Source organism: Microtus oregoni, unplaced genomic scaffold (assembly GCF_018167655.1).
Source record: "Microtus oregoni isolate MIOR12 unplaced genomic scaffold, Mior012 000067F_003, whole genome shotgun sequence".
In the NCBI taxonomy this organism is placed as follows: domain Eukaryota; kingdom Metazoa; phylum Chordata; class Mammalia; order Rodentia; family Cricetidae; genus Microtus; species Microtus oregoni.
Genome location: NW_024543956.1, coordinates 600,374 through 613,922, shown reverse-complemented (window position 1 = coordinate 613,922; position 13,549 = coordinate 600,374). Strand labels below are relative to the sequence as shown.

The following is a 13,549-nucleotide window of genomic DNA, read 5'->3' as shown; positions in this document are numbered from 1 at the left end:
GGATCTGGTGCTAGAATTACCGACGGGTGTTTATGGATACAGAGGGTGGGAAGGGGAGGGCTGAGGGACTGAAGCGAATATCATTTGCCTCCCATATTTCTGTCCCGTCGGGAATTCCCATGGGTAAGGCAAGGCCTGGAGTCCCTACCGAAGGGGTCGTGGGCTAACAGGAGTCCCCAAAATGACCAGGGTCCTCAGGGAACTGCCTCAGGACCCCCTGGTCCACAGTGCTCTGCAGCGCTGTGCCTGGTGCTGGCCCCGGTAATGACAGAAGCCGCCTGCGTCTTGGCAGGAACAGTGAGCGACTGTGGCTTGTGAGCCCTCCGTGGTTCTTCCGTGTGTGGTCATCGGCACCCTCAGTGGGCCTCTCCTGAGGATCAGACGGATGTGGGCTTTGTTTCCAGAGTGCATGCACGACACGCATGGCATGCTCACTGCTGATAGGAAAGCGCGGACCCAAGGTAAGAGCAGTCAGGAAAGGAGTAGACCCCTGACACACACCCACCTCACAGTGAGCAGAAAGGGACGAGACTCCACTGAGAAGCACGGGGGAGGCCCTGTGTGGAGAGGCAGAGAATGGAGGGACATGGACGGGAGAGCTACGCTACAGATGAGATTGGACACCACTTAAGATTCAAAGCATGCCTTCTGGACTTAGGGATGGGCAAGTGACCATCCAGGGCATCAAACAGCTGCTTTGATTTCCTGTCTGTCTAAGACGACCCTGTGGATTAACATTATGGCACAGAGGTTGTGGGCAGGAGAGTTCTGTGGCCTGGGATCTGATGGTAGAACAGTGCCCATCGCCAGCAGATATGGGTGTGCAGGGCCCATGGACTTGAGGCAGCAGCAGGAGAGTGGGCAATACCAATGGCGACACTTACCCTGTTGCTCTCATCTGACACTACTGAGTCTGCCAATTAGAAAGCATTTCTCCACGGTGAAGTGCTTTTCCTTGGGGGGGCTCTCCTTTGTGCCACGCGTGCACTTGATCCCATAGCGAGGTCGGTCCAGCACGGAGTTGGGAGCAAGAGGTCAGAACCAAACTATGAGGGGGCAGGGGAAGGGGAGGGAGGCCAGAAGCTATGACAGTGACAGCAACCATCCTTACCTGCCATGTTATGCAAATCGCCATGAAGATTTCCGCACACACACGCACACACGCACACACACGCACACACACGCACACACACACACACACACACACACACACACACCCCGTTCCTCAACCTGGTATCATACTGGTGCAGAAGGCAAGGTGCACTAGGTGTGCACAGGCTTCCTGGGGTGGGGCACAGGGGGGGTTAGCTCCCTAGGAAAGAAAGCAATGAGGCTCCCCCCACCCGGACGGAATCCCGGGGAGCCCCCCAAGGCATTGGATGGGCAGGAAAATACACAAGCCAAGTAAAGACACTCACCTCTCCGGGAGGAAGTTCACCACCCTAGCCTCAGGGTGGGTGACCGTGTGTCACACATCTGCTCTGGATCCTTCCATATCTTCTCAGGCACACACACCCTCATCCCTGTGGAACGACAGACTTTGGGGCACCCCCTTGCTTTCTCTCTCCTCACCTCACTGAGCTGTTGCTTCAGTATCCACTAAAGGCTAATTCCGTCCTAACGCAGCTCTGCTTCCCTCTCCCACACTTACAGGGCAGGCCCACATCACCCTGAGAGAGGCCCTCAGGTTGAGCTTGTCTACCAGATTCTGGAGGGAGGACAGCACCGCAGGCAGGGGAGCCAGGCCAGACAGAGACGACCAGCAGGGAGCAGTGCCCACCACAACGCAGGGGGTCACCCTGCCCCTGATCAGAACAGCCCCAGGGTTCCATCGCCATGGACTCTGCAGAGTATGTGCTCTGTGGCTGGAAGGGCCAGCTGTGGCCTGCAAGGGTGTTGACCAGACCCAGGACCTCGGCCCATAGTAAGAGGAGAGGGGCCTCTTTCCTGGAGGTCCAAATTCTCTCTGTTGGTGAGAAGACCAGAGTGAGGAGCACAGAGGCGAGGCCCCTAACCAAGTCTGAAATCGTAACCATCGCCTCCTTGGCCGGAAAGGAGTCACAGGGCAGTGGCCCGCCAGGGCAGACCCAGGGCATACAGAAGAGCCCTCAGGGTGGCCCTGGATGTTCTGGGCGAGGGAACCCGCTTGTATCAAGGAGAAAGGGCAGGTGGCCGAAGAACCAGCACAGTGGCTCCCAAGGTTCCGAAAGAGGAGACCAGCTCCAGCCCACGCCAGCGCCAGCACCCCCAAGGGCGCAACCAGAGAGGCCAAGGGCTCTCCCACAGGAGTCCTGGGAAGCGAGGCCGCCCAGGACCTGTGTTGATGGGCTCAGGGAATGATCCTGCAGTGCAAGGGGGGGAAGCCCAGGCCCATGCCACTGTAGAGTCCCCTTACTCTGAAATGCAAGGGAACATGTTAAGGGGCACCAGAGCTCGGCCAAGTTCCTGCAAGACGCCAACAGGAAATGCTGGTGATAATCCTGGCAAGAGAAAGTTGAGCACCCGGGCCCTCTAGGGAGGGTGCCCGTGCTAACAATGAGCATAGACCTGCCTCTGGGCCACCGAGGAGGCACGCCTCTACCTCGCCCAAAGCTCTCAAGCAGCAAGTAGGGTGTGGTGGCCTAGAGATCCAGGCCATTGGAGCCCAAAGGAAGACCACCCTCCCAGAGAACAAGGAGGATCCCGGTCCGCCGACCCCCGAGGCCAGACTCAGAGGGGGCATCGGCAGCCTGCACGCCTCCAGTCCCGAGCCTGCGAAGATCAGTCCGCACTGCTGGCAGGAAAAGGAAGATCCATGTGCTGTGTGCACATTGTGGGCTCTCGGGACTGGAAACTCGAGTGCGCTCGAAGGTGACTAAGGCCAGGGGTCAAGAGGAGAGCCCCTGGAGTTCAGGAAGACTGCCAAGCCACCAGTGTGGCTTCTGCCCAGGAGACGAATACCATCGAACGAGGGATGCTGGTCTGGTTCAAAATTCCAGGACCATCCTTTCTGGCCCGGCGGTGGTCAAGAGTGTCAGCAAGAACGACAAGACGGCCAGGTGCTGCTGATCGAGGGCAACATGCAGTTTTGAGCGCAGGGGTGTCCGCGTCCCTCTCTCCGCAAGCTGAAGCTCCTGGACTGTGGGGAGAGATTCTCCCTCCTGCGGAGAGCCAGCAAAGTGTACGGCCAGGGCATCAACTGGTGCCTCTCTGTGATCGACCGCTACAGAGAGGACCTCGCCTGTGGCTCCTTCCGGGGCTCCTTTATGGACTACTACACCGCCCGAGCCAGTTACCCGCTGAGGAGAGGCCATTCAAGAGGGCGACCTGCGCATTGATTTCCCCAAGGTGGAGCTATGCCGACTTGGAAGACTGGGAGGAGGAGACCGCCCCCGGTGGGAAGAGGCCCCGCAAGAAACTCCTGCCTGACCGCATGAGAGCCGCTTGGGACAGAGCCAACCAGAAGCTCGTAGACTTCATCGTGAAGAGAAAGGGGGCCGACCAGCACCTGCTGGACATCGTGAAGGGCAGGAAACCGTCCCGGTGGCTGGACGACCTCTGGAAGTCAAAGAGGGAAGTCTTCTGCATTGAGACCTACCTGGAGGATGAAGACCAGTTGCACCTCGTGGCCAGACATTTGCAAGAAATATCCAAGGAAGCAGACCAGGCCCTGCTCTCGCTGGCAAGAGGAGACCAAGTCCGGCTCACCATGGAGGTTCTTCTTCCAGAGGCAATCATCTGCTCCATCGCTGCCCTGGATGAGCTCAGCTACAAGGAGGCAGAAGAGAAGTACCTGCGTGGCCCACCTGTGCACTATCGTGAAAAAGAGCTCTTTGAGAAGGACCATCCTAAAGGCGGCCCGGAAGAGGTCAGCAGCCAGGATTGGGGCTGGCAGGGACCCCTCCTGCGCCCACTCCTTAGAAGGGAGCCTCCTCCTTTCTGCCATCACCCCCCCTGCAGCTCCACCTCCAAAAGAGAACCATCTGGGAGACTGTGGGGCTTGCTATGACCGCTCCTCACTGCATACGTGTTTCTCTCCACACACAGACCCCACCCCTACCCCCCTGACCCCCAAAATAAACGTTCACGAACGTGCTTGACGTTGCAGATTGTCTACATGGATTCGGCAATTCCTGTTAGCTTCAGGCCGGGCCTAGCCCTCTGTGGCCTGTGCCCAAGCGTGGAGAAGTCCCTTGGGGTCTCCTCTCTGGACCGTCACCAGCTATGGGTGGGGTATTAGCTAGCTATGCGCAGACTTGCCCTCTCTGCACGGACCCCCATGCACCCAGACAGCACACCAGGTTCCTGATGACACTGTGTCTCTCTATGTGTCTCTGACTCTTCCCCTTACTCCCCTGTCCTCTCTAGGGTGCCTTGGATGGGGCAGGTCCCATTGCTTTCTCCATTACCTCCCTCTTGGCTCACTCACGTTGAAGGAGAGGAACGCATGTGTGCTTTGAGGCTGTGCTTTGAAGCCAAAGAAGGGGTTGGAAATGTTGTGACCCTAGGAATAGCCTGATTTCAAAGGACTCCCCCTGTCTTTGTGTGTGAGTGTCTCTCTGCGTGTGTCTCTCTGTGTGTGTCTCTCTCTGTCTATCCCTCTCTTTATCTCTCTGTGTGTGAGCACGCTTGCACGCGTGCATGTTTGTGAGTGTGTATGTGTGTGCTCCTTTTGATCCTCCTGTCTCTGTCTCCCTGGTGCTGAGATTAAACATACCTGTCCACATACCTTTTTTCAAATGAGTACTGGATGATGAAGGCAGATTTTACATTATTAATTTCTTTCTGTTATTTGAATATAGTTTTTAATTCTTTGCCTATAAGTGCTTGCAAATTGTTCTTAATGAGAAACTTTACTCTGAGATCAGCAATTTTTGGAGAAAGTATATTATTTTTGTTGTTGTTATTTATTTGGTTTTGTGCTGGACTTGTACATCTAGATTTGGTTTGTTTCCTGAGTTTCTCTTTTTTCTTTTTTAAATTCTCATTTCCTTTCTTCTTTCACTGGGAATAATTACAATGTTTACAAGAGGACTACAGTCATAATAACTTTGCAGTGTTGTTTTTCCTCTATGACGGGGATTTAGACCAGAGGCTCTATGTCTAGCCTTTCTCTGAACACTCCCGTAGGTTTTAGAATCGATGTTCCTTTGGGTCTTGCCCTGTGTCAAATCTGGTCCCTCCTGTGGGTCCGCAGCTTCCTTTGAAGCAGCAACAAGATGTGCATTCCCCTCACGTAGGGTTTTCCCGTCCTTATTCTGGGTCAACAGCTGCCTCTGCTGCTGTGAGGTGTCAAGACCAAAATTCCTATCTGCTCTGGTACCCAACTTCTTCCAGTAGGACCGCATCTAAACTATCTAAAACTAAATTAAGTGTCCAGCAACCCTCTCCCAATAAGTTACATCCTGAGGTAACAAGAGCTAGAGCCTTCCTCTTATGAGTGTGGATTTGTGGAAAATTGAATCCACATCACCCAGGAATCCAGGTCCCTGGAGTCTCCATGAGGTGACTAGCACAAAAGTGCATTTGAATAAAGACCTCTTTCTTGCAAGATGTTGACTTGTTCATGAATGTTGGTTGACTCCTAAAGTAGCTATCACCGAACCCCACAAGACAAAAGGGGCAATCCAGGCAGACCATGTAGGCTGGTAATTTGAGCTAGAAGGAACAAGTGCCCTTGGGTTACATATTCATAACTCCAGGCTGGACAATCAGGCTGCTGTGTCCATCTGTGCTGCTGTAACAAAATGCCTAAGGCAGATCTAACTTACATGAAAACTGTAAATTTACCTCTCACATCTCTGGGTGTTGGGTCACTCACCCCTCTCTAGGCTGAGAAACTAGCCAGATGGTCTTCAAGGCAAGATCAATCCACCACTGATTTCCAGTGAGCTTGAAGCTAGCTAAATTGTATCATCATTTTATCTCTCTCATGTCTTCATTTCCCACTGTTCCCACACACACACCATAACGCCTGCACTTAGAACTGCAGTCGGGCAAGTGTCTGGGGAGTAAAGAACACATGGAGATGTAGGTCACTCTTGAAACAAGAATGCTAGTTTATTATGTTCCAGGGCAGCTTATATAGTGCTCTCCTTGATTAGTGATTATGTCCTAGCTCTCAGGATTTTCTACTGCCAAGCCCACCAGAAACCACTTCCTTGTTCTTAGGAACTCATGAGGGTCCCATGTTCAGAGCAACTCTCTCTCTCTCTCTCTCTCTCTCTCTCTCTCTCTCTCTCTCTCTCTGTGTGTGTGTGTGTGTGTGTGTCTGTGTGTTTGTTTGTTTGTTTGTTTGTTTGCCACTGGCTCTTACAACCTAGAAGACAGACTCACTTGCCATCCAAGGCAATGTGATCCTGAAAATGTCAGGGGCACACATAGATGTCAGCCCATTCCACTTTTTCTGAAGGCCAGAGAGTTTGAGCTTATTTTTGCTTTCTCAAAGTTGTTGACAGCAGGTGTGTCCACAAAGGAGACATGCTGACCTATGGTATGGTTAACTAGCATTTTGAGTGTTGAAGTAGATACCTCTACCAAAGTCAGAAAATTCAAGTCTATTCCTTGTGTCATGCTAATATAGTCTGTTATCTCCCCTCTCCACCTTTGGACTAAATTATAAGCCTGTGGAAAATAAGTGAGGTGGATTCAGTATTCCCTGACTGTCCCTCCCGATGCTGTTCTGTTTCTGTCTCTTATTTCTCCTATATCTCTGTTCCTTTTGCCTAATAATTTTAATCCTCATGCTCCTACCCTGGAACGTACAAGTTTTCTTGAAGCTGATTTTTGACAGGAAAGGCTCCTTTTAGTAAGGGCACCTGCTTGCTTTCCAGGAGGGAGTTCTCAATGCTCAAAAGCAGAGAGCTCTCCATAATTTATCTGGTGGTGACATGGAAAGAAGTGCTACTAAGAAGGATGAGCAGGTAGAGGGGTCAGAGTACAGGCATGAAGAGTAGGACACCGGGCTAGGAACTATGGAAAAGAAGGGCTGTCCTTGTTTGTAAAATTGATAACCTTTGGTAGTGAGTGAAATAGTATTTGGAGGGGAAAAACAAACGAAAGGAGAGGAGAGGAGAGGAGAGGAAAGGAATATGTTTGCCACCTTTGTTGAAGTAACCTGATAGACGGCATCTGTATAGGTGGGTGAAGCACAGGGAAAGAACAGGTATGCAAAGGTGCTTGAAGCACCCTAGTTGAAACATCTCAATTGTTAAATTCCTGAGGGGCATCCAAATGGACATTCTGATGCACATGGGCAGATCTGGAGGAGGGATCACTACCAGCATAGAACATCTCTGAACTACAGTTAGGAAATCACCCACACTATACTGAGCTCCAACAAAGGAACAGGAAGAGAAAAAAAAAGAGGCGGAGAGGTTTGAAGAATAACTTCAGCTGAGAAGCAGGAAAAGAGGCAGAAGGTCAGTTCAAAGGCAGGAAGGAGTGTCCCAGAAACCAAGAAAGGAGAGATTAGAGAAGGAAAAGCTACTACCTGCTGAGACATAGAGACATTGTATACAAAGAAGAAACAAAGGAAGACAACTGAGGTGTCACTACCAATGTCCTAGAGCAGAGGGAGAAAAATGACCCTATAAAGAAGCAAAGTCCTCTCTCAGAGAGAAGGAAAGAGGGAAAGGAGCGACCAGCCTAAAAACTGGGAAATGTGTTGATTATCTGTTTGTAAGCCCACTGGGCCAGCTGGTAACACTAGACCATCCTGCATATTTATGTTCCCAAGGGAGAGCCTTCTCTGAGGAAAGACCCCAGGAAAATTACCTCCAAACCAAGAAAGAAGACAAGGTATTCATTGTATGATCCATGACAGGTCAAACAGGGAATTTCATTAGACGGAAATTCTCATATCAGACATTAACAGCAGTTACTGACCTGTATGAGAACAGACAGTGTGGGCCCTGGAAGCTGAGTAAGGGAGTGATTAGGCCAATTGACAAAGTTGGGTTGTAACAGAAAATTTAAAATTTTTTCTTGTTCCCAAAGCACTTGACTTCAGGCTGTATATAATCATAGAAGAGATTCCAGGGGCAAGAAAGAGAACCACACACGACAAACTGAAGGCCAAGTGTGAGATCAAGTAACCTGTTTGGGCATTGGTTGCATGTACACAATGAGAGTACCTTCAGGTTTGACACTAGAAACTTTCTCCTGAAAACAGGCCAAAGACCCATCTGTAGGACAGAGCTGGGCATGAGGAAGGGGCAAAGGAGATTCACAGAAGCTGAACCAGGAGTGGAAGATGAAATTGTAAGAGGATGCACAATATCATAACCTATTAAGGAAATACCAAACACTTATCAATGCATGAGATAGTAATTCTCCCCTTGGGGTGTTCGATGGTCAAGGCTGAAAGGCTGCTTGGGATGTAGGATACAGATGAGCACTCCCACACTGCTAATGGGAGAGGACATGGGTTGCCCCCCCCCCCATGGCAGATAATAGATTAATGGATATCTACTTGGATACAGCTCAAGTTTCAGCAACATCATGTTTGGTCAAATGCCCCAAAGCCTTCCTTCCTGCCAGAGGTTCAGGAAAGCAGGTAGAATGCTGGTGGCAGTAGTGAGGGTCATTCAAATGGGCACTCTGATGCACACGGAGTATTCCAACATGACAAAAGCCTCAATAGAGTCCCTGATAATAAACCAAAGCAGTGTGAGTGAGATGGACACCATTGGGGAAACCTTTACAGTAGTGAAAGTCAAGTGGCCAGAGTATGACGCCCAAAGAAAGAAAATGGGGTCAAGAAAGAATACACAGAGGCATAATAACCTTCTGTGAACCTGCTTGCCCTCTCTCTCACTGGCAGAAATGTTGTGCATGTGGCCCTGGACTCTTGGTGACTGCAGAGAGTCAGAGTGATGAGACTGGCAGGGTCTGAAACTGTTTTGAGCCAGGATAGCACAGCTCTGAGTGGATGTCTAGCCCAGGCAGCAGAAGATATGGAGGGTGGGGGTGGGGACTAACTGATGTTAAAACCATAGGGAGGCTTCTGGGATCTCGGCCACCCATGCCACCCTCACACTGAAAGAGTCATGCCCCAGAGCCCGGAAGGCTATCAACACTGGAAGCAGGGAAAAGTTGAACACCTCACCACCATCACAGTGCTTCCTATATGAATTTAGGCAGAATTCCCAGAAACTCTAAACTTTTCGGCGACAAGAAGTGGAAGGGACTGGCCCAAAGTCAGCCAGTAAGATACAAGTCTAAGGGTTTGGGCTTCAAATCTGAAAAGCAGCTTTTCAAGAAGCTGGATATACAGCATGCAGAGCGGGAAAGGCCCGCCAGTGCTGGACCCTCCTGTGAGCTGGCCACTGGCACCAAGGGCAGGAAGGCATGCAGGCCCACAGTGGTGAAAGTGCCTGCAGCCCCTTCCACTGGGATGGGCATCACCCAGATGGTACACGCTTCATGGGGAGTGATGGGATGGGGTGTATGGGCTCATGTGTTATCTATTCCAGGGACTCTACCTAGAATAGGTGTTGCTTGCCCAGCTCTGTCACTAGACTAGGTCCAGATAGGGACTCACCAGGGCAAAAACCCTCAGAGTCCCTGCTCCCTGGCCTTGATCAGGAAACAGAGCTGGAGGGGGGCAACACAGATTTTTGGTGCCCTTCTGTGGAGACCCCTGAGCACTCTGTCCCCTGTGCCAGGGGCACAGATGTGTGGTGGTGGTGGTGGGGGTCAGCAGCCGATGACGTCATCAGTGACTGGACCGGTGATGTCACCTGAGGTCCCAGGCTGAGACAGCCTTGTCACTTGACCCTCCTGCACCAATGGCCTGGCTAGTCTGCTTCTGGAGGACTAGGAGGTAGAGGATCCATGCTCCGGCGTCACCACACCCCCGCGCTAAATCTGCACTGCAGAGAGCAGCGTTAAGCTCGCATCACCGTTTGTGAGGTCCTGGATTCTATTCCCAGCACTGCAGAAAAATAGAAAGAGAAAACCACTCTTGGGAATATACCCAAGAGAGGCCCTATCATACAACAAAAGTATATGCTCAACTATGTTCATAGCAGCATTGTTTGTAATAGCCAGAACCTGGAAACAACCTAGATGCCCTTCAATGGAAGAATGGATGAAGAAAGTATGGAATATATACATATTAGAGTACTACTCAGCAGTAAAATACAAGGACTTCTTGAATTTTGCATGCAAATGGATGGAAATAGAAAACACTATCCTGAGTGAGGTAAGCCAGACCCAAAAAGAGGAACATGGGATGTACTCACTCATATTTGGTTTTTAGCCATAAATAAAGGACACTGAGCCTATAATTTGCGATCCTAGAGAAGCTAAATAAGAAGGTGAATCCAAAGACAAACATAAATATAGGCATCCTCCTGAATATTAACCTTCATCAGGCGATGAAAGGAGACAGAGACAGAGACCCACATTGGAGCACAGGACTGAAATCTCAAGGTCCAAATCAGGAGCAGAAGGAGAGAGAGCACGAGCAAGGAACTCAGGACCGCGAGCTGTGCACCCACACACTGAGACAATGGGGATGTTCTATCAGGAACCCACTAAGGCCAGCTGGCCTGGGTCTGAAAAAGCATGGGATAAAACCGAACTTGCTGAACATAGTGGACAATGAGGACTACTGAGAACTCAAGAACAATGGCAATGGGTTTCTGATCCTACTGCACGTACTGGCTTTGGGGGAGCCTTGGCAGTTTGGATGCTCACCTTACTAGACCTGGATGGAGGTGGGTGGTCCTTGGACTTCCCACAGGTCAGGGAACCCTGATTGCTCTTCGAGCTGATGAGGGAGGGGGACTTGGTCAGGGGAGGGGAGGGAAATGGGAGGCGGTGGCGGGGAAGAGGCAGAAATCTAAATAAATAAATAAATAAATAAATAAATAAAACAAAACAAAAAAGCTTGCATATGTACACTGGTCTGCGTGAGTGCGCAGCTATAAGGCTAGAGAGAGCAAGGGAGCTGGCTGGCGGGAGAACCTGGAGAACAGCCCGGGGAATCCTTGCTGTGCGATTGAAGGAGAAAGGGTTCTGCTCCTAGAAGGTACCAAATTCTGGGAGGGTATTACTGGCCCTGACAAACCCCCTCTCAACCAGCACGCCTGCCTGGGTTGGACTGTAGGGAGGTGCTGGGGAAGGCCTGTGTCTGAGGCACAGAGTGGGATGCAGAAGCATCATGTAAGGCAGTGGTTCTCAATATCCCTAATGCTACGACCCTTTAATACAGTTCTTTGTGTTGTGGTGACTCCCTCACACAACCATAAAACTTATTTCCATGGCTACTTCATACCTGTAATTTTGCTACTGTTGCAAATCATAAGGTAAATACCTGTGTTTCCCAGCGGTCTTTGGAGATCCCCTTGAAAAGGTCGCTTGACCCTGAAGGGTCACGAAGCACGGGTTGAGAACCTCTGCTCTAGGGCTAGTGGATGAGAAGGGGCTGGGGTGGGGAAGACATTAACCTCCTCTTTCCGTTTTTTGTTTCCAGGCTGTGGAGAGCTAGGCTGGTCTTCCTGAGTCCTAGCCTAGGCTCCTATCCCAACCTGATGTGCTTCTGGGGAAACTGTTTCCGGCCCCTAGTGTGAGCTTTGCTAAATTTTCAGATTATGGCGGTGGAGATGCTCCAGGACTGGTGCAGGTGGATGGGTGTCAGCGCTCGTAGGGGCTTGCTTATCCTGGGCATCCTGGAGGACTGCAGTGAAGCTGAATTCCAAGGGTCCCTGCAGGCTGCCCTGTGGCCCATGGGCCACTTTACTGTGCTTGGCAAAGTGTTTCATGAGGAGGATAATGCCACTGCAGCCCTGGTTGAGCTCGACCAGGAAATCAACTATGCTTTGGTCCCAAGGGAAATCCTAGGCACTGGGGGGCCCTGGAACGTGGTCTTTGTGCCCAGTTGCTCCAGCGAGGAGCTTCTTGATCGTGTTTTCCACTTCTTGGAGCAACGGGGGAGACAGTGGACAGTGTACCTGGAGACCCAGGTCTGGAGCTGGACAGAGTGTGCAGGCTCCAGTCAGTTAGTCAGGCAATCCAGCCCTGGGTGGATACCTTGCGGTACCAGCGTTTGGGTATGTTTTCTGGGAGCGTTCAGCCAGCCCCTGGGGAGGAATCCTTTGAGGCCTGGCTAGACCACACCACTGACATGTTTTGGGTGTGGCAAAGGGTCCCAGAAAGGGAGAAGAGGAGACGGTTGCTGGAGGGCTTGCGGGGAACTGCTTTGTACCTTGTACAGGGGCTGTTAGCAGAGAATCCGGCAAAGACTGCAGAGGAGTGCCTAGAGGCTCTGTCGAGTATTTGGAGACAATGAGTCTCAGGCCACCATTCGAATCAAGTGTCTGACTGCAAAACAGCAGCCAGATGAGCAGCTCTCTGCCTTTGTGTTGAGGCTAGAAGTTCTGCTGCAGAAAGCCATTTAGAAAGGGGCTCTCGAGAGAACCTCTACGGATGATTTGCGCCTGAGGCAGATGCTCACCAGGGCTAACCTGACTGAGCCTCTGGAGGAAGCTCTGAGGAGGCTAAGAATGATCAGGAGATCTCCAACTTTCCTGGAGTTGTTGGGCCTCAAACGGGAATCTGAGGAATGGGAGGCAAGACTAGCCAGCAACATGGTAGTCCAGGTGGAGGATGAAGCTGGCAATCTGGCTTCTGTCCAGGCTGATGGAAGAGCCAGTGCTAAGGCAGAAGATGAGGTGGAGGAGTAGGCAAAGGACAAGGTTGAGGAGGAGATATAAGGCCATAACTCAGACCACGGCCCTGTAGACCCAAGCCAGACAGGACCCTATGAGCCCCCTGGGACTCCCACCCCAGCACAGATGGGCAGTAATCTTAGAGAGTGCCCAGGAGGGCCCGGCTGCATGCTGGGCAGCCTTGCCTAGGCAGGAGAACATAAGGCAGAAGACCCCATCCTGTCCCAGTCTAGAAGTATTGCTGAAGGGTCAGCCCCAAAGTAAAGGAGCGGGCCTGCAGATATCTGCTATAGCCCCTGGCCTGGGAGAGATTAGGGAGAAATAGTCTCTTATAAGGGTCCTGACTGCCTGGCTCTTCTACCCAGTTAGCATCTCCAGGCAGGTTTATGACACTGCCTTTGGAATCTCATCCTTATCTGTTCTACTCACAGTGGCCCAGGTATTCAGTGAGTACACACTTTAATACTAGCTCTCCCATCCATCACACCCTAGCAAAGTATATCAGTCCCTGACTTACCCTGCTAGCTACTACCGTAGCCCAGCTTGTGTTGCGAACTTCCATGCCAGCCAAGGCCCTATTTGCTCTGCTCCTATCTCGTGTTGTGTATTCCTGGACAGCTTTCTTGATATACTTACAGGCCAGCAACTTGCTGCTTGTTCCCTGCAGATGTGTGTGTTCTTACCTGAGAAGGTGCTCTACAGAGATCCCAAGACAAGCCCTTGGAACCAGCAAAACAGTATGGGTGATGGCAATCAGCAACTGGCTGATGCTCATCTTGTGACTGATTACAATCTGGGGTGGGCACGAAGACCTGGACTAAGGATGGATGGGCTCGGAGAACCAAGATTCAATGTTCCACTCTTGTTGTTACTTTTGTTATTACTTGTGACAA

The 13,549-nt window shown here is 51.2% G+C and overlaps 1 pseudogene; it reads left to right on the top strand.

Annotated features, from left to right (window-relative positions):
- The first annotated feature begins 11,579 nt into the window (after positions 1–11,579).
- LOC121440339 lies at positions 11,580–12,671 on the top strand (annotated as a pseudogene).
- The last annotated feature ends 878 nt before the right edge of the window (positions 12,672–13,549 follow it).